General features: G+C 42.8%; 1 protein-coding gene across 1 annotated transcript in view; it reads right to left on the bottom strand.

Annotated features, from left to right (window-relative positions):
* Window positions 1-20434, bottom strand: part of LOC311367939 (neural cell adhesion molecule 2-like) — a gene marked incomplete at both ends in the record, with an annotated part of 171606 nt that overhangs the window by 12425 nt on the left and 138747 nt on the right. The gene's annotated exons all lie outside the window — the stretch shown is intronic.

Below are 20434 nucleotides of genomic sequence, written 5' to 3' on the forward strand. Positions count from 1 at the left end.
TCATCACATTGTAAATATATAGTTTATGTTCAGAACAGTTATTTGTTTCTTCTCTTTTTAAAATGACAATCTGTTAATGAAATCATTTAGCATATCTGTTATCTGGAATATTCAGGGTTTAAACTCTTATCTTTTTGGTTTAAAAAGTAGAAACCCTGACTTCTTAGACAAGATTAACGATGTTGATAATGCTATTTTACAGGAGACTTGGTGCAAAGGAGATGCCCCCACTGGTTGTCCCCCTAACTATAGAGAGTTTATAGTCCCATCAAGAAAACTAAATGGAGTCACCCAGGGTAGAGACTCAGAATGTTGCTATGGTATAAGTCAGAACTAGCAAACTCAATAGAAATAATGAAAAAAGGGAAATATTTGGTTAAAAATGAAAAACAATATAATATCCACTGAGCAAACATTTTTTTATGTGCAATTTATATTCCCCCAATATAATTTCCATATTTCAATGAGGAGATTTTATCCACCATAGAAGAAGAGATCAGTCATTTCCAGGCCTAGGGATCTGTGCTGATCACTGGAGATTTAAATGCTAGAACTGGTGATGAGCTAGACTTTACTAGTACTGAAGGTGACAGTTACATCACTGGAACTAACCTTAACTTCCCTATCCTTCCCAACAGGAATAATTATGACAAAAACACAAACAGGAGTGGAAAACAAGTCTTACAGCTTTGCAGAGAGCTGGGTCTGTACATTGTCAATGGAAGGCTGCGAGGGGACTCCTTTGGACGGTATACATAGTTCACTGTTGATGACAGCAGCACTGTTGATTATGCTATAACAGATTTAGGCCAAACCTCTTTGAGAGCCTTCACGGTGAAAGAACAAACACCTCTATCAGCTCACTTTGTATCTGAATAGAGCAGACACAGGTAACACATGTTCTCAGCCATGCAAACTGTACAAAATAAAGAAGCGATTGTTGCCCCCTTGACCTAGTGTGGTAACCTGGCTCTGTAATGTCCCATCTCCCTCCAATCAGTACTCTCAACGGAAAAAGCAGAAAAAAGGGCGCATTTATTAAATCAATATCATAACTGGGTGGACATCTCACACCGTAGAAGAACTATAACTTAAAGTCTGTGCTCCGTGAGCCTCAGCGGGTTCCCCGGTCCTTTCTCACGCGCCCTCTCTGTCCTTATGTGCGGCGGGCCGTCCCAATACGCCGGCTGTCTCCATGGGTCCGTCTCGGTCGGGAACTGGGTCGTCCGGGCCAGGAATCTCGGTCCGGTCTGTCTCCTCGCACTGCAACCACATGTCCCCCTTAGACAGAGCATCCAATCGTCTTTTATGCACCTCACCTGCGTTTGATCTCCTTCCTCCTGTGCATGTGTTTCCCATCGCTCTGAGTGTTGCAGCGCTAATGCGGTCCCCAGCGGCCTCTAGGGGAAAAGGGTGGTAGAGGCCCTGTATCACCTGCCCCCTGGGCTTCAAGGGCCGCTGGCCATCCACTTGAGTGGGGCGTGGATGGGCGAGGATGGGCTCGGAGCATAGGGCTTGCATGAGGAGCCTGAATGCACCCTCTGCTGCCTCTGACCAGGTTACGCGGTCTTGCAGAGCCTTCCGAGTTAAGTCATGGAGGGGGCTTGCCAGTGTGGCGAAACCAGGAATGAACCTTTGATAGTACCCCACTAACCCAAGGAAAGATTTCACCTGTTTCTTGGTGGTGGGGCGGGGCCAATCCCGGATGGTCTGGATCTTTACCTCCTGGGGCTGGATGTTCCCGCGTCCGACTATGTAGCCCAGGTAGGAGGCCTCCTCTAGGCCCAAGTGACACTTGGCTGGGTTGGCGGTGAGGCCGGCCTTCCGACTTTGACTTAGATGAATGCTTATAACTTGTAACATTGAAATGAAACACCTATTCCTTCCCGTAGACTAAGTGGATACCTGGAGTGTCGGCATCCACGTTCATCTTACCAGGCCTGTATTTTATATCAAAGTGAAAGTCAGCCAGTTCACCGACCCACCTATGCCCAACAGCATTGAGTCTGGCTGTGCTAAGGACATACTTTAACGGATTATTGTCTGTATAGACAGTAAAGGTCGGGCGTAGAATTTGTCACAGATTGCCCATTTGAGCGTCAAGAACTCGAGTAAGAACAAGAACTTTCAAGTACATTCTGGTGTTCTGCTCTCCAGGTGATGGGCATTTTTGAAGGGACCTGTCCTCTGTCTCCTTTCTTTGCTCTCCCTTTGTCTCTCTTGAGCTGGGGCTTGGTGATATTGCCATCCGTTTCTGCAGGTTTCTGGAGGAGCTCAAACAATGGCTTCACGATCCAAGAGAAATCTTGGATGAAGGAGTGATAATACCCAAGAAATCCCAACAGGGAGTGGACATCACCGACTGTGCGAGGTGTCTTCTCTTTCAGGGCTAAGACAGCTTCCAAGTCCTGTGGGTCAAGCTTGACTCCTTCTCCAGACACCAGATGGCCAAGGTAGCGAACTTCCCTCTTAAATAACTCGCACTTCGCTGGTCAGAGTTTGATGCCGTCGGTTTTCATGCGACAGAGCACTTGTCTGAGATGTTTAAGGTTCAAATGTTACTGAATAACATAGCACATCGTCAAGGTAAGGTACGCAGCATACATCTCTGATGTCTTCTTTTACGCCCTCCATACATTGCTGGGATGCTGCTGGTACGTTAGTCAGTCCAAATGGAATCCTTATCCATTCATACAACCCTCACAGTGTACTGAAGGCTGTCAGGTGTCTGCTCTCTTCGCTCACGAACCCTTGATGGTATGCACTGCCTTGATCTAGAATGTATTGCCCCCCAAACTGTCAAGCAGATCTTGGATTCGTGGCAGTGGATGGCGAGTGGTGGCGCAAAGACGCAGGCTCTGATCCTTTTTTTGGACACACACCACCGGTGAGGAGTAGGAGGAGACAGATTTGTGGATCCACCCTCAGTCGAGGAGGTTCTGTACATACTCTTTAACCTCCTTGTATAAAGGCTTTGGGATTGAGTTATAGGATTTCTGGACAGGGGTGTCTCCCTCTCCTCTTGTAAAAACATCAGACTCCTCATAACATTTTGCGTACAGCCTCCTGCTGCTGCTCATCAAGATGATCCAAATTGACCTGAGGGTGCCTTTTTTCATTTGAGTGTGACTGTGGCGAGCTATCAGCATAAGCTGTACTGCTGAGTGTGCTTGTACTTGTACCTTGTACTTTTCTAACCCATTACACGATACAGATGGGCACAAAACAGCCTGGCACAGTAGCAGGACGCAATGGTCAGTGAAGAAATCCAGTCTCTTCTAGACTCCTTCCTGGTCCAGAGCTACCCTCAGAATACAGAAGATGTAGAGCTGTGTCTGGTAAACATTAACCACATATTCGATAATTTGGCCTCATTAACAAACTTAAAATGCGAAACAATACAACTGAAGAAAATGAACATGGAGAGGTGGTTTGATTCAGACTGCAAAACCATTAGGAAGACATTAAGAAAAGTCTCAAATCTAAAACACAGGAATCCAGACAGCCAGGAGCTCCGACTTATTTACTGTGAGACTCTAAAACAATATAAAAACACACTGAGAACAAAAAAATAACAATATCTACAAAACCAATTACAACAAATTGAAGAGACTCTAGGGTCAAATCAATTCTGGGAAAATTGGAACTTATTTACCAAGAAACGGTACAACGAACAGCCCATTCAAAATGGAGATACATGGAAAAATCATTTTGAAGATCTCTATAGAAAACATCCAAAGAATCAAGCAATCAAGAACAGATTTCAGAAAAACTGAAAGATCTTGAGTTATTAAAAATTATCAAACCCCACTGGATTACCCTATCACAGAATTAGAACTGGAGGACAAACTCAAGATTCTGCAGCCCAAAAAAGCATGCGGGCCTAATGGCATCTTAAATGAGATGAGACTTAAATGCAAATTGGCTATACTAAAGATATTCAACTTGGTACTAAGTGTGGGTCATTTCCCTGAAAGCTGGAGTGAAGGGCTGATCACATCCATCTTTAAAGGTCCCATGGCATGCTATTTTATGGATGCTTTAATATAGGTGTTAGTGGGCCCCTAATACAGTACTTGAAGACGTTCAAGAAATTCAGCCTTGGTGCATAGTTACAGCCACTACGAGCCAGTCCCACAATGAGCTCTCCACAAACGTGCCGTTTTTAGAGGCGGGTCAAGGTGGAGGGTGGGGGTGTGGCCCTGAACAGCTTGTGGCCATGGTACCATGCGGTAGTGTTTACAGTGGAACACTGAACACTCCGGGTGTTCCGGCGGGAGTCTATATCTAAATAATATCATATTATATTTAGATATCTATGTAATATAATATATATTTTCATGGTCAAAAAGCTGTTTGCGCCTCTGGATGATATTATGAATCTCAAACGACTGCGTCGGGTTCTCAGACGCCTCTGGTTCTTCCACTTCCATGTCAATATTAAGTACAGACTGAACCGCGAAATGGAGGAGAAAGGGATTGTTGCCCGAGATTGTTGCCCGGGGTTGTCTGCGTCGGGTTGGTTGAGAAGGAATTGGGAACCGCGACATGGAGGAGAAAACGATTGTTGCCCAGGATTGTCCGTCGGAGCCCCGCTGAACGCTGAGCGTTATTGTGTTGCGTGTTATGCGCCATAACACCAACAGCAGAACGCTTATCCAAATAACAAAGAACACTTGCGTTACAGTGTGTGTATTCACACACACACACACACACACACACACACACACACACACGTGGCGCTCGCACAGTCCTAGCTCATTGTCTCATTGGCGGGCCAAATTCTCTGGGCGGGCCAAGTAGAGAAAGGGGAGGTAACATGGCCTCATATGACGTCATATGGGGCCGGATACCAAATCGAAGCGTTTCAGCGATCCTTTTTTCAAAGGCAGAGCACGATACCTACTTCTCGGTTTATACCTAACGCAATTTTTAGCTACTGGGGGACCATAGGGAGGCTAGGGGAACTCAACTTAATGTTAGAAAACCTCAAAGTAAAATTTTCATGCTATGGGACCTTTAAGAATGGAGACAACTTCGATCCCAACAACTACAGAGGTATCTGTGTAAGTAGTAACCTGGGGAAGTTATTCGGCAGTATTCTAAACTCAAGAATTATATACTTCCTCACTGAGCACAGTGTCTTAAACAAAAGTCAGATTGGATTCCTTCCAAACTATAGAACAGCTGACCACATTTGTGACACACAATGGCTAAACCAGCAGCAAGTCGGCTGGGATGAATTCACGTAAAACGAAGGAAGAAGTGTTTTTTTTCAAAATGAGTGATTTTCGTTTTTTTGCAGAATATGAAAGTTGAGATCATGAAGAAAACACTCCATGTTTCAGATAAGAGTATTGGTTGCCTTAAAAGTATTACATTTTGTATTTGAAATTGGGTGTAGTTTCTGGAAATGCTGGCTCTTTGTTGGGGCGTGTGTGGTGATACAGTTCATTTCCATACTGGCTACCTTTGGCCATTCACGTGCTTGTTGTGTTATTTTTTCAGTCAATCAACTGCACGTTAGAAGTGAACCACATGGCTACTTATTCAGCGCCTGCATAATTAACTGCTACTTCTGGAAGCTCCATGTGATTTCATCTTTGAATGAAGATGGACCAGGCAAAATGCATTGCAGAAGAGCTAAATCGTGGCTGTTACAGCGCAAATCTATGGCAGTACTTCTTCGACAAGCCGGATGCTTCTGGTTATGCCAACGCCGTTATGCCAACACACTTCTGATTCTGAAGATGAGTGCACTGACGATAAAAGCGACTGTATTACACTGGAGAACATCCCTAATCTACAGCTGACCTTAGCCGAAGATGAAGACGAGGAAGAATCTCTCGGCCTCGCAGCAGAGGAGCTGGAGCTTAAGATATCAGACGCTATATCTACGGTAACATTTGAAGGGGATAAAGACAGCGAAATGGAGAAAATCCGTAATTTGACTGCAAATGCTACGAAAGAAGAAAGGAAAACTCTCTCCTTAGGACACATTCGTGTAGCGACAAACTTTCTCCAGAGCTTATGTACAGCATACGGTTGGATTCTTTAGCTGCCGAAAGAGAGTGGCAGGACATGCAAATAATTGGACATCTCAAGGCAAACAGACGTACAGTAGTTACTTAAGAGATGACTACATCCACCAAAAAGCCCCAGATGAAAATAAAGTGCCCCCGGACCACTTATTTCATCTGAGGCAATGAAGTCTGCAGGAATACTTTTCAGTTTCTAATGGGGTGAGTTTCCATTAACATCCAAGTTATCTACTTTGCGTTATGTGTTCATTCAAAGTCACAGGGATTATAAACTGTTATCTCATGTTTTTTTTTTCATGTTTATACCTTAGCCTACATTGTTATTAGCTAGCTCAGTACTGTTGTTTTAAAATGATATGCACATCGAAACTAAGCTGTAATGGGAGGTTTTGGCTAGTAATGTGAGCATCTGCTATTAATTTGAATAATGCTTGAATTGCTTGAATTGACTGATGCTAAATTTGAATCAGAATTTCGGCATTTGACGCTGAATGTGTCCTTGCTGCCTGAGTGACTTTACGTCTTGTGCGTGCTTGGAGCATCAGTGGGTTGCTTAACTTGTGTTTTGACCATTAGTTAATTGCGTATTAGCAAGATAGCTGGCTTGCTTGCTAGTGTGATTTGGGCGGGGGCTTCTTGATGTGGTTTATACCTTGGATTATGATTAAGGGATTGTAACATCTTATCCTGTGTATTAATGAATGGTATTCAGGGGCTTTTTGTAATAAAAGCATTTCCATTTCAATAAAGTACCTTCTAATTCTGTTCAGTTCAGTAAAGTGCTTAACGTAAATAACACAGGGCTCTCAAGTCTCACGCATTCGGCGTGAGACACACGCAATTGAACCCATTCACAGACACACGCCACACTTCATATTTCTCACGCAGAGAAATTACCAGGATAGCGCCCACCAATTTGCGCCGCTATTTAACAGTGGAACTGATGGGCAAAATAGCCTAACGAGCACATCACACCCCTCGTATCCCTAGTAAGTGAAGTCGCCTGGCGGCGACTTGAGGGGGATATGATGGGCAAAATAGCGAGCACACCACATGACATGTACATTACGAGCACACCACATAACATGTACATTACGAATATAGTTAACCCTTGTTCTAAACTAACACATGTATAGTCAGCTATTCGTTCAGGTCAAGGCCTGAGTCGGAGGCCGCATGTCCCAACAAGGGGAGATGCTGGAGACTCAGACAATGCACCACACATTCGCAAGAACAGGAGTCAGTCTGCTGATAATATTCAGCCACAACTCAGGGTCAAGATACCCCTCGAGAAGCCCTCGCACTTGGTTATAAACACAGAAGACACTCATAAAGACATCAGAGCCCGGAGGCTCAAGGTCAAGCTAAACATCCAGAAACACACACACCAGCCAAAACGCACACACCTCGTTGGGAGGGAAAATACAGCATAAGACTTTACCACACAGAACACCTCATGCTCTTCTGAAGCAGAACTTCCACAGAGGCGAAGCTCCAGACGACATCAGCGCTGTTATGGACTTAGAAATATTCGATCTCTCACGCTTTATGAATCTGTATCACCTTTGCTACTTTACTCAATAAATCCGAGGCCCTCGTGCTGACAGACTTTATTACCTCTCCGTCACATTTTATCTAGACAGTTACTTGACCAGATAAAAGGACGTAGGGTAACCAAACATCTTCTTTTGCCCGGACATGCCCTCTTTTTGAGACACTAAAAATGTGTGGCGGAATTTCACACAGAACACCTCATGCTCTTCTGAAGCAGAACTTCCACAGAGGCGAAGCTCCAGACGACATCAGCGCTGTTATGGACTTAGAAATATTCGATCTCTCACGCTTTATGAATCTGTATCACCTTTGCTACTTTACTCAATAAATCCGAGGCCCTCGTGCTGACAGACTTTATTACCTCTCCGTCACATTTTAACTAGACAGTTACTTGACCAGATAAAAGGACGTAGGGTAACCAAACATCTTCTTTTGCCCGGACATGCCCTCTTTTTGAGCCACTAAAAATGTGTGGCGGAATTTCAAAATCGTCCACATTGAATTTGCATTGCGTTTCTCTGGGTCGTTCACAAACTAGTTAGGCTACGCCCTCCCCTACTCAGTTCTGTTCGCTTTGCATTGGTGAAAGTGAGTAGGGGGAGTGGTTAAGTAGAGCCTTCAGATTGGACGGTTTGACTTACTTAGTTACCGTCATGTTTTGTATTTATTTTTTTACCATTATTGTTTTATAGGGACAAACATTAACAAATTTCTCCTACAGGGGATTGATAAAGTTGTATCTATTGAACAGAAAGAAACACTTGGTCATACTTTACACACTTTACCACAGCATTGGCCTACTGAATGCCACAGATATATTTTAAGCATTGGACTGAATGCCACATAAATATATAATTATGTTTTTGCACGTTTGCAACGTTTCAGGGAAAAGTATATGCCCCTACTGGTGTTGCTTAAGCCAATAGCCTTTTGAGGCTGTGTTGTTTCTGAATATTAGTGTTAAGGGCCAATAATGCTTACTATCATACATTAGTCACAATGTCTGTGGACACATTTGTATGCAGTCACATGTTAATATACTTTCAGAATTTGTAAATAAGCCTCTGGGGAGACTTGTTGCTGGTTTTACCACGGCTGGTCACATTTTCACCCTACACACACTAATTGATAAATATGTAAATAAAAATAAAGAGACAATTGCATGCATGCATGCTTTGTTGATTTCCACAAAGCTTTTGATTCAGTCTGGCATGAGGGATTACTTTTTAAACTAATAGAAAGTGGTATAGGGGGGAAGTCTTTTGACGTAATTAAATCAAATGTACAGACTGAGTGACCACAGTCTAGCAGTAGAGAAGGGCAGACACCGTCACACCGGGCTGCCCAGAGAGGACAGGCCATGCTGTCACTGCTGGCTGCTAAATATGTCACTTCCTGTCACAACAAAAGAAACAACCAGTAGGACATAGATAGACAGATAGACATTTATACCACCACCGCCACCATCTCCTTTGATTTTTATTCAATTTATTTATTATAATTTTATTTAATTACTTATCTATATTATTACTATTTGTATTATCATTACTATTAACATCTCTTTCTCATTTCTCATATCTCATTTTATTCTATTATCAGTAGATTTGCTTTTGTTATCTGTTTTGTTGTCAGTAAACTGACACTTGCATTATTTTTTATTCTTTATTTTATTTTATATACTGTTATTTATTGTTACTTATTGTTGTGATTGTGCTTTGGCAACACATGTAAAATGTCATGCCAATAAAGCCTATTGAATTTAATTTAAATTGAGAAAGAGAGAGAGAGAGTGAATGAGAGAGAGCGACAAAGAGAAAGACAGACAGGAAAAGAAAGAGGGAAAGACAGAGAGAAGAGAGAAACAGAGAGAGGGGAGAGAGACAGAGACAGAACCCAAAATTTGAGTGAACACACAATGTTCCCTACATGTTACTCCCGTATACCACAATGCAATGCAGTCGCATTTACTGACGCAAATGACGTTTAGAAATGTTCAGTGTAGTATCCGAATTCTCTTTTTTCGGTCCCTATATAGTTCACTATATCATAAACACTGTGTAGGGAATAGTGAGTGAGGGAATAGGGAACAATTTCGAACACAGCTAGAGACAAAGACAGAGAAAGGGAAAATAAGTTAGCTTACAGCCACCCAGAGGAGAGTAAATAGGATCATTAAAGCCTGTCTGGCGCGAGAGAGAGAGAGAGAGAGAGAGAGAGAAAAAGTGAGCTTACAGCCACCCAGAGTAAACAGGATCATTAAAGCTTGTCTCGTTGTGGAGAGAGAGAGAGAGAATCAGAGAAAGAGAGAGCGAGAGAGAGTGATGGTGGCCGTCTGCTTAAGCCAGGGGAACTCGATGCCAAGTGGTCCCTGTTGTGATTGAGTTAGCATTGCGGCTAAGACGCAATGTTTCTGAAGGGAAATAAATCTTGGGATGAAGAACGGCTGGTGGCTATGCTATTGTACATTTTCTTTACCTCTGACCAAATGTTCCAAAACTATATTTAAAGTTAAATACTCTATAATAATAAATAAAAAAAGAAGAGAAACTGATATGAATTTAAAGATAATTTTCTTGATATATATATGTTTGTATTGTGAATGCAAAAGGTATGAAAAAATTGTCACTGTCACTTAGTAGGAAGAAATACATCTTAATATGCTTTCTTCATAATTTCAGTGCACTACATTTAAATGATAGACTGCTTTGAAACCTACCTAGAGATATAAGAGGTTAGGGGGACCATGCTGGTGTGTTGAGCGAATGCTGCTGAGGGAGGTAGCCTATTTGATTGATTCGCTGAATTGTCCGATCATGTGGTGAAAAAAATATGAAAAACAACACCATTAGTCTGGGGCGCACAAAATTGCGACCCGAGGTGAAATTTCCATGCGCCAATGAAAAGCTGTCTCTGCTTGATGGACAGCAAAAAGTTTGCGAGCTCACATAGACTTCATCACTTCACTTCATCCTTCGCTTGAAGGAGGGCTTTATTTCGATTGACCAATAACAAGCCTAGCCCAAAGAATTGACGTTCAGACGCATTTAAATGGTTGCTGGCAGTGGCAAGTACGGTCTATCAATCAATTAAACGAGGATAAACGCTGTGTATTTTTGTTGATTTATTTTGTATTTGTAGTGGTTTATCCATCATAGTTGGCAGATATAATCGAGTGAATATTTCACGGAGGGGCAGCGCCCTAGCGCCACTGGTACACATATCAGCTATTATTACACCCACTATAAACCTCACGACAAACCCCACCACTGTTATACCGTGAGATCCTTCTGAAAATGGCAAAGCAAATATCAGGGAATGACGACATTACGGGGCTCAATACGTGACATTTATGACTACAAAACAACAGGGGAGGAAAAGGAAGGAACAGAGAAAAGACGACCGTATGTAGGAGATGTCGGGGCTTTGTTGTACATGTAGCTCGCACGGTTACAAGTTTAGCCCCTCCAATGCATTTTGTTAATAATTATTTAATAATTGACCAGTCCTGGTTATAAATGTATTATACAACTAATGCTAGGTCCTTTTTTGCTATTTATGTTGTTTTACTTCCTATCATACGACGTCAAATTTCAAGGTGACAGCTCGTATTTAAAAGGGTGATATTATGCCACCAGGTGAGAGCGTGATTAGCCAATTGCGAGCAATTTGAAAATCTGCCTTTTCCTGTGTTTGAGTGACATCACAAGTGGGCGTGTCCATCTAGAACAGTGTTTCTCAACCTTTTTTGAGCAAACGCCCCCCTTATCTTACCCTGATCCTTTGGCGCCCCCACCCCCCCCATTATTATTGTTCATTTTGTAAAAACATTTTGCGACACCCGTGGGTAGGCTATATCCATCACCAACTCTACTTCAACTCGTGCTACATTGCTTGAATAAAAAACTTCTGTGCCGTTTTGGTTTCTTCTGGACAAGAAAATGTGTGTGAGTTTTATTTAAAGGTTTTATTATTGAGCTATTGAAGTTTAATACGTAACAGTGCTTGTGTACATTTTTATTAGTTATTGAACTGTTAACCCGCGAACTTGGGTTCAATATGTGTACGAAAGACTCCCTTTGTTTACGTGACGTTGCCTAGCAACACATGTGCAGCCTTTATCCGCTTCGTTCTGAGAGTAGCACGTTTAAGTTTGCGGCCAAATAGTAATTAAAGTAGTTTGTTACTTTACAAGTTAAGCGCCTGTAACATGAGTGTTAAATGCGTGTGTGCCGGTTGGTGTGCGTCCCTTATGAAAGTAAGTGTTTATCGGTTTGCAGACATAATGAGAGACGTTGCAGTGGTCTACATGTAATGCACACATTCTATTGTTTACAATAGAATAGAAACGAGTTTTAGAGCTTTATTCACGTCTTATGTTGCCTTACTATGTAATATGGATGAGATTCATGTTGCTTAGCGTAATGCCCCATCCACCGCTTGCTTTGCATGTCCCACAAACCAACCAGTGGAAGTCAGGGGAGGGCGAAATAGTTTCGGAAAGCACCACGCTACTGCGATGAGGTGGATTTGTTTATCGGCATTACTATAGCGATCATGGCGGTACTGAGCATAAAGTAAAAAGTAGATGAGACGATAGAGGGGTTAGAAACCCATATGAAGATAGGATTTTTATTTCAGTTATTCTATTTTTGCACTGAAAATATTTGAAAACCATGAAAGTTTAAAAAGTTCAAAATAATGACCACTACACAAGCGAAGTTGTGACGGCCCCGTGTTCGTTCCCAGCGCCCCACTAGGTTCTACGAACGCTCCCCAGGGGGCGCTGCCGCCCCGTTGAGAAACCCTGATCTAGAAGTACGCTGCATAGATCAGTCTGCCAGCCTACCCAGTGCAGTAACAAAGAGTAGTGTACCGTGGGGTTTAAGTCTGGGCCTTCAGTAACATACTCCACCAATGCCCAACCCCCAAACACTCAGACATGCCCACAAATTTCATATTAGGTGCCGATACAGCCAACACAGCCAAATGTGTGCATCACACTATGCGCTACTGCATAACATCAACAACAAGACAGTTGATCTTCAACAACAACAGCGCACACGCACACCACTGTGCATTACCGCAGCTAGACTAATGCAGCCTCACCATCAGATCTTTCATTATGTCACTCCGCAACCAGATTGCACATCACACATATGACACAAGAACAAGTTTTCACAGTTATTGTTAATAATATTCGCCGGATGCTTTCACAACTTCAACTTCAACGGATTAAATTAATTATAGCGACAATATTACAAGTGCACCGCCTCCAGCCCAGGAGTAGTTGAGAACTGGTTAATTTAATAGGTTCAAGGTTCAAGGTACATTTTATTGCCATATAGTGTTAACACAATTGGATTTTTTTACAGCCAGTTATGCATGGATGTGGTTGACAGACAAGACATAATTAGGACAAGACATGATATGACAATACAACAGTGCAATGGGAATGATAGGTGCTGTAAGTAGTAATGCTGATAATGATGCTAGTAATATAATATAAATAGCAGAAAAAGTGCAAACAGTGCATTCAGTCCGTGTGGGGTATTGAGCTATCATTGAGCAGCCTGGCGGCCGTGGGGAAAAAGCTCAGGCGATGCCGGGATTTTGTGGTTCTCGGGAGCCGAAGCCGTCTTCCGGAAGGGAGCATATTAAACAAGGCAAAACCTGGATGTAAGGGGTCTGCCATGATTTTTCTTGCCCTTCTCACAGCCCTGGTGTTGTGGAGGGACTCTAGGGAGGGTAGAGAGGTGCCGATCACCCTCTCAGCCGAGCGGATCACCCGCTGCAGCTTGGCCTTGTCCTTGGCTGCTGCAGCACAGAACCATGTGATTATTGATTGTGTGATGATGGATTCGATGATGGCAGTGTAAAACCGGATTAGTGTTGACCTGGGCAGCCTGAATTTTTTCAGCTGCCGTAGGAAGAACAGCCGCTTGTGGGCCTTTTTGATGAGGGCCATGATGTTCAGGCCCCATTTGAGGTCGCGGGAGATGGTCAGCCCAAGGAAGCGGCAGGACTCCACAGTGGTCACTGGGGTGTCCCCCAGCATGATGGGAGGGGGTGGAGCTGCACTCCTCCTGAAACCCACCACCATTTCCACCGTCTTCAGAGCATTAAGCTCCAGATTGTACCTGCCACACCAACTCTGCAGCCGCTCGATCTCCCCCCTGTAGGCAGATACATCCCCCCTGGAGATGAGGCCCACCAGGGTGGTGTCGTCTGCGAACTTCAGGAGCTTGACCGAGGGGTGAAGAGAGGTGCAGCTGTTGGTGTAGAGTGTAAACAGGGCGGGGGAAAGGATGCAGCCCTGTGGGGAACCCGTGTTGGTGGACCTGGAGCTGGATGTGCACAACCTCAGCTTCACCCGCTGGGACCTGTTGGTGAGGAAGTCTGTGATCCACTTGCAGGTGGGGACCGGTACCTGCAGCAGGTACCAGAGCTGGAGCTCCAGGGTGAGGGGTAGGATCGTATTAAAGGCCGACCTGAAGTCCACGAACAGGATCCTGACGTAGTTCGCTGCAGTGTCAAGATGTTCTAAGATGTAGTGCAGAGCCATGTTCACCGCGTCCTCCGTGGATCACGAGGACACCTACCTATCACCTTCATGGCCACGGAGGTCAGAGCGACGGGTCTTATAATATACTTATTAAGCAACATCAACACTGAAACACAGCATTAATTTTGGACTACTGCCAAAATTCCAGCAATATATTTGTGTTTCCAACCATTACAAAAAATGCTTTATAAACTAAAGTACCACAACAACATTATCGCTCCTCCTACAAAGTAACACTCACCCATCACTTCGGATTGGAGGAAATCCATCCTTTCGGAGGAAACATCCAATGAACTCCTCATGCATTCGGGTGTCCTGTTTTAGTTTAATGAGCAGACAAGCTGGCAATTGATGCCAGTGCAGAGAGTCGGGTCTGTCCGGTTGCATTCTTACGTTTTAATGCGCTTGAGAGCTGAGAAAGATTGCTTGAAATTAACTCTGTCTTCTCTCCAAACGATTGCCTTGAAAAAGGCAAACAAAGGAGATCAGAAACAGGATCGCTAGGTGGTGTGAAGGCGGTGGCCATAGTAGTTCACTCACTATCACCTCTCACTACCCACCAACGTTTCAAACTTCCCTGATGACATCACCAGGGGCCAGCTCCATCATATTGCTGGGCCCTGGGGGCGTTCTATCACTACACAACACATCAACATTTGATTGGCTGATGACAGACATCAGTCAAATTTATTATCCAATAGGAGGTGGCAGCTTCAGCGGAGGACTAGCAATACTTCTAGTGCCGGCCCCGCTGGTCCGTGTAGCTGTGATGCGTTATTCAGCTGAGCTCAGCCTTACAAAAAAAAAAAACGTTTTCCTTCTGGAATTATATTGTAACGTACTGAAAAAAATATGGAATTAAGATGCGTTCAGAAACACATTAATGTAATTTAAAAATAAATAAATAAATAAATATATATTAATAAGATTTTGACAGGGCCAGCAGAGAAGGCCCTGCTGGCCCTGTCAGCCCACCACTGGTAACAAATGACATCTATCCAAAACATAACACAAAATATAAGGGCATGAACCACCACCCATTTAGAGTGTATATACTGTATACATAATATATATATAAATAAGTACATTTTTCAGAAGAAAGAGAAACAACAATATATCCCTGTCGGTACAGATGAAAACAGGGGGATGAAATTAGAGGAGAGGAGGGCAAAGTGTGAGAGAATGGAGGAGGTAGGAGAGAGAGAGAGACTGAGAGATAGAGAGAGAATACACAACCAGACAATAACTATTGATCGCCAAACCCGATTCTGTTCACGGCGAAACTCCAAATCGGTTTAATACCTCAGATATTATTCTGCCTTTGTTATTAAAGCTCTTAAGGAAATTGTTGTGTGGTGTGTGTGTGTGTGTGTGTAACGAATATGCAGTATGTTGTGTGACGTTTAGCATGCAGGCGCTATGCCAGAAATGTCTGGGTCACCGCGTGAAAACGGTAACAATTAAAGCAGTCGACTGTGATTGTTGTCAACTCTGTGATTCAGCTGGGGTGTGTTTGTGTCAGTGTGACTCCGTAAGACAAATAACAGTAAATTCATCAACTGAACTCATTAACTTGCCAGTCCAAACATAATTGTTCTCACACATGCTAGCATAATAGCGCTGTAACATATGCTGTTGTGTGTGTGCCAGCTAATGATCGCGATCAACTGGTCGATCTTTGAGACTCTCCCTGTAGCTCCCAAAAAATAATAGAAAACTACATCGATATACATACATACATAATAAAATATGCCTGATTAATGTTCAGTTTTGCAAGCGCTTCTCGCCCTCTCTCTCTCTCTCTCTCTCTCTCTCTCTCTCTCTACTGATTCTTTCTTGATTATAGGGCACGAGACAATCGCATTAATGATGACGATTGGCTAGGTAGAGTAACATTTCACGGTAAGCCAATCGGAGGTAGAGTTGGGCGGGTGTTGTTTACACATTCGAAAGCAGGCAGCACGCAATAATCCAAAAGTAGCCTTCTTTAAATGGAAGTATAGCCATTACTTTTCCCTCCAAGAAATTATTGGAACGAGTGTAATCGTGAAATGCACATTTATGCCCTGGACAAAAGTGCCTCTCCACGTCGGTATGAAGTAATTCAAACATCTGATCTTTCAACGTTGCATGCTTCCATGCATTCCATGCTTGCGTGCATGGAATGCATGGATGGGGTCAAATGGAAAATAGCCCACATGCCTTTATTTTTTGTGTTGGAATGAAATGATATAATGAATTTAGAATTAATTTAATGTACATTGTAAAATTCAAGACAGCTAGGTTTGATATGCTTCGTACAGTGTTTTCTTGGTTGCATCAATTTGAAAGTTGGACCAAAGCCAATGTAATTCAAATACAATTAGCCAAATAAAAGGCCTCAAGTTGGAAGTATAATCTGGGCTGTGTTTTTTCTCTCTCAGGGATCTTGGGCTTAAAAAGGTTGATGACCACTGCCCTAGAGTGATGTTGTGTTAGCCAACACAAATACAGAAGATAACATGGTGGAGCAATATTAGCACTGGACTACCTTAAGAACCTTTTACCAACAGGTGTGAATAAGTGTGAATAAGTGTGAATAAGTGTTGTATGTTGTATTGTATGTATGTTGTATTGTATTGTATGTACAATAGGTATGTTCCAGGACACATACTTATTGTATGTGTCCTGGCACTTAAAAATAGTACTTTGAGCATTGTGCAACATCTTATCCTAGCTATCTTTGTTGTTCACAGGGAATGGGTTAACCTAGCGATTGTTATTGCTTAGCACTTGTTTCAATGAACATCCTTTAATTTCCTTTAGAGGAAATTAAAGTGACACAGCAGCTTCAAGACAGACATAACACACGCATTTCCTCAGATAGCTTCCATACTTAATAAGTTCAAATTCAATAAATAAATACCAAAAAAGTGCAAAGTTATTTTTGTGCATTGTTGGTATACAGGCTGACTGAAGGTGCTTCTCTTGATCACCTTGAGGGACGTGTCTGTGTGTTGTGTAGCCAGTGGATGGGTCTGATCTCCAATCAACTTGAATTCAGGAGCTGATCCATTGAATGAACTAAAGGCCCACCTATGCAGAGGACCGGTGTATTGAGAGTGTACATGATGTGTAAACGGTTAAACGTTGCCCTGTTAGGATGTTGAACTATGCATCTTTTAGCACCGTGCTCGGAGCATGTGCAACATTAGCAAATAAGCGTTATGTAGTCAAACCGGTGACATGCACCCAAAATGCTACCAGCACACTGACGCACAACCCCTCACTTAGAACTTGACTGGTAAAGAAAATCGAAAAGTGAGGCAGTACCTTGAGCAAAATGAACCAAACCATGAGTAAAAGATAAAGCTAAATAAAAAAAAGAGGCAAAATTGCATCCCATTTAGCGGGAATATTGCAGCGAATCGCAGAAAGGGTGTTTACAGAGAGAGAGAGAGAGAGAGAGAGAGAGAGAGAGAGAGAGCATTTACAGAGAAGTGATAAGTATAAAGATCGCTCCAGGGTTATTATGAGTCACTAGATAAGAGAAAATACTTATTGTTCTCATGCTTCTTGCGTTATCTTTCCCCCTCATCTCCCGACGTCTGCCTTATGGCTGAAGTCTCCCACCTGAACTCGGGGAGTCTGTGTGGAGCTAGCGTTGTGAATCAGAGCACCACCTCGTCTAAGTGTGCGTCTTCCCTTGTTGTTCCCCACTCGGTGTGTCTACTGAGACTCTCACAGTGAAGAGAGAGAGAGAGAGAGAGAGAGAGAGAGAGATTGGCTTGCTTTTTGTCCCTCAATAGAGACTACACCGTGGCAGAATACCTGACAACCGTGACCGACCCAAAACTGAGTAAATCCTTGACCGGATACAGACTCAGTGAACACAGCCTGGCCATGGAGAAGGGACGCCACAGACAGACCTAAACCAACTGGAAACAGAGCTGCACTTCCTGACCTCCTGCCAGTCATACGAAGACATCAGGAACACACACTTCCCACGGATTACAAAGGCATGCAAGGACTTTAAAGACACTCCAGATGCTCACAAACTGCCATACCTGTTGGGAGAAATACAACACTGTGCGATCGCAGCAAGATTGGTCACCTGTTGTGATGAGAGAAGGACCTCAAACTCCCCATGAACAGACTCACCCCCCTGGACTCACTCTTCACACAATAATTGCACTATTGCACACATCCTCCATATTGTAAATACTGTGTATTCAGAGTGAATCTTTAATTTATCTGTTTATATGAGATACTGTAATTTTTATAATATTGCACATTTGACTTTTTATTTCACTTTTTATAGTAAAATAATATCTGATACGTATATATATTTTATATACCTTTTTATTTTATTGTTCACCTGCTTTGGCAATGAATATGTATATATGTATATTTCTCATGCCAATGAAGCTTTTTTGACACATAGGGCCCTATCTTGCACCCAGCGCAATTGACTTTCTACACCAACGCATGTATCGTTGCTAGTTTACACCCGGCGCAAAGCTGATTTTCCCCCGCAGCAACCTGGTGCCACTACACTTGCAGGCAGGTCGGAACTGCAACATACGCTTACACACATGTAGGCTATACACAGCACAAACATGCAAACGATTAGCCTGAATATTATGATGTCAAAGATTGTTCATATGCATAGTAAAACTGCATAGAAATAGCATGTGGATTGTGGAAACAGCATGAATGAACACAGTAGAGTAGGCTATGCCATGCGTTTAAATAATAATAATAATAACAATAATAAACTTGAGCAAAGTATATTCCAGCCTCCCAAAACAAAATCTTGTTTTAAAATCTTGTGTAACAGCTGATATAGTAAGGTAAGTACTTTTAAATCAATGCATCTGCAAACACCGTACAGCAAACACATATTTTCTTGACACGACACATACATCGTGTACAAGCCCATAACTTTCAGGATTGATGAATATTTGATTGTGAGGAAACATAGTTTTACAGCGAGTGAGTGTTTAAAAGAATGAATGCATATTATGAACACAAGTCGATAACGATAATGTATACAATACTGGTAACAAACGGTGTTTGTTAATGTATTGCCGCATATCATTAAATAGACCCACATTTGCGGCCACAGGACCACGTCTGCATATCATATATGTGTTAAGTTGTCTTTGCCGCAATTTACATGACGACTCAGTGTTTCTGAAGTTGGGGAAGAAAACGCTGGGAAGACTGCGACTTTGTGTTCCCCCCGCGTTCAACAGACACCGTCCTCCACACGCACTCGTTCTAAAAAAACAGAGTTGACAGTTTAACCGACTGAGCCGCCGCGAGCTAGCTTGTTCAAGCGACGCCCTGTTTTCCCAATTATAAAATCAAACGGCCACAAATCAGCGACAACACGGCCTCATGCGGACCGCTGGGCCCGGGAGCTAATGACTAGAGGGGCTTTAACCGGAGTCAAAGTGACGGGCGAGAGAGGAGACGCCAGCATCAATAACAGAGTTCTCTCTCTCTCTCTCTCTCTCTCTCTCTCTTTCTCTCTCTCTTTCTCTCTCTCTCTCTCTCTCTCTCTCTCTCTCTCTCTCTCTCTCTCTCTCTCTCTGCCTGTCTGCTCGCCTTTCATCTAAAGGAAATGAGCCGAGCTATTCATAGGGAAGAGATCCGCATGACGCTGGCATTTTGGGATATTTTTTGGGGTGAATATTTGGTTCCGGAGAGAAGCTTCAGGAAGCCTGAAGAAAATAAACAAAGGGATGTCTCTTTTTTTTTGTCTGAGGTTAAGAAAGAAAAACGAGAGGTAATAAAGAGGTAATTTAAAAAAGGTTTGACTCCGAAAAGGCTCTTTAAACCCAAAATACCACACGGTTCTGGGTTTTGGGCACTTTAAGCACAGCACAGTCACAGCTTGATTCAACTGTGCGGTGATGCATTACAACATTTTGGAGAAAACTATATTGGGATGAATATTTGATTCTTTGTGACGGCTGGTTCGACCTGTTGACCACTGATTGGTCAACGAGCAACAGGTGTGCAGCCATGATTTCATATCTACTTATCATGATATAAAGCAGAAGGTAGTCATGATTTCATATCTACTTATAGTGATATAAAGCAGAAGGTAGTCATGATTTCATATCTACTTATAGTGATATAAAGCAGAAGGTAGTCATGATTTAATATATTGCTTTGTAGTAACTGTCAAATAGTGGTTGTGAATGAATGGGTTAGGCAGTTAGAGGATACACAGACCAGACAGGAGTGATCAGGTAGGGGTTAGACAGTACAGAGACAGGTCATTAAG

This window comes from Micromesistius poutassou, assembly GCF_964030765.1.
Source record: "Micromesistius poutassou genome assembly, chromosome: 22".
In the NCBI taxonomy this organism is placed as follows: Eukaryota; Metazoa; Chordata; class Actinopteri; order Gadiformes; family Gadidae; genus Micromesistius; species Micromesistius poutassou.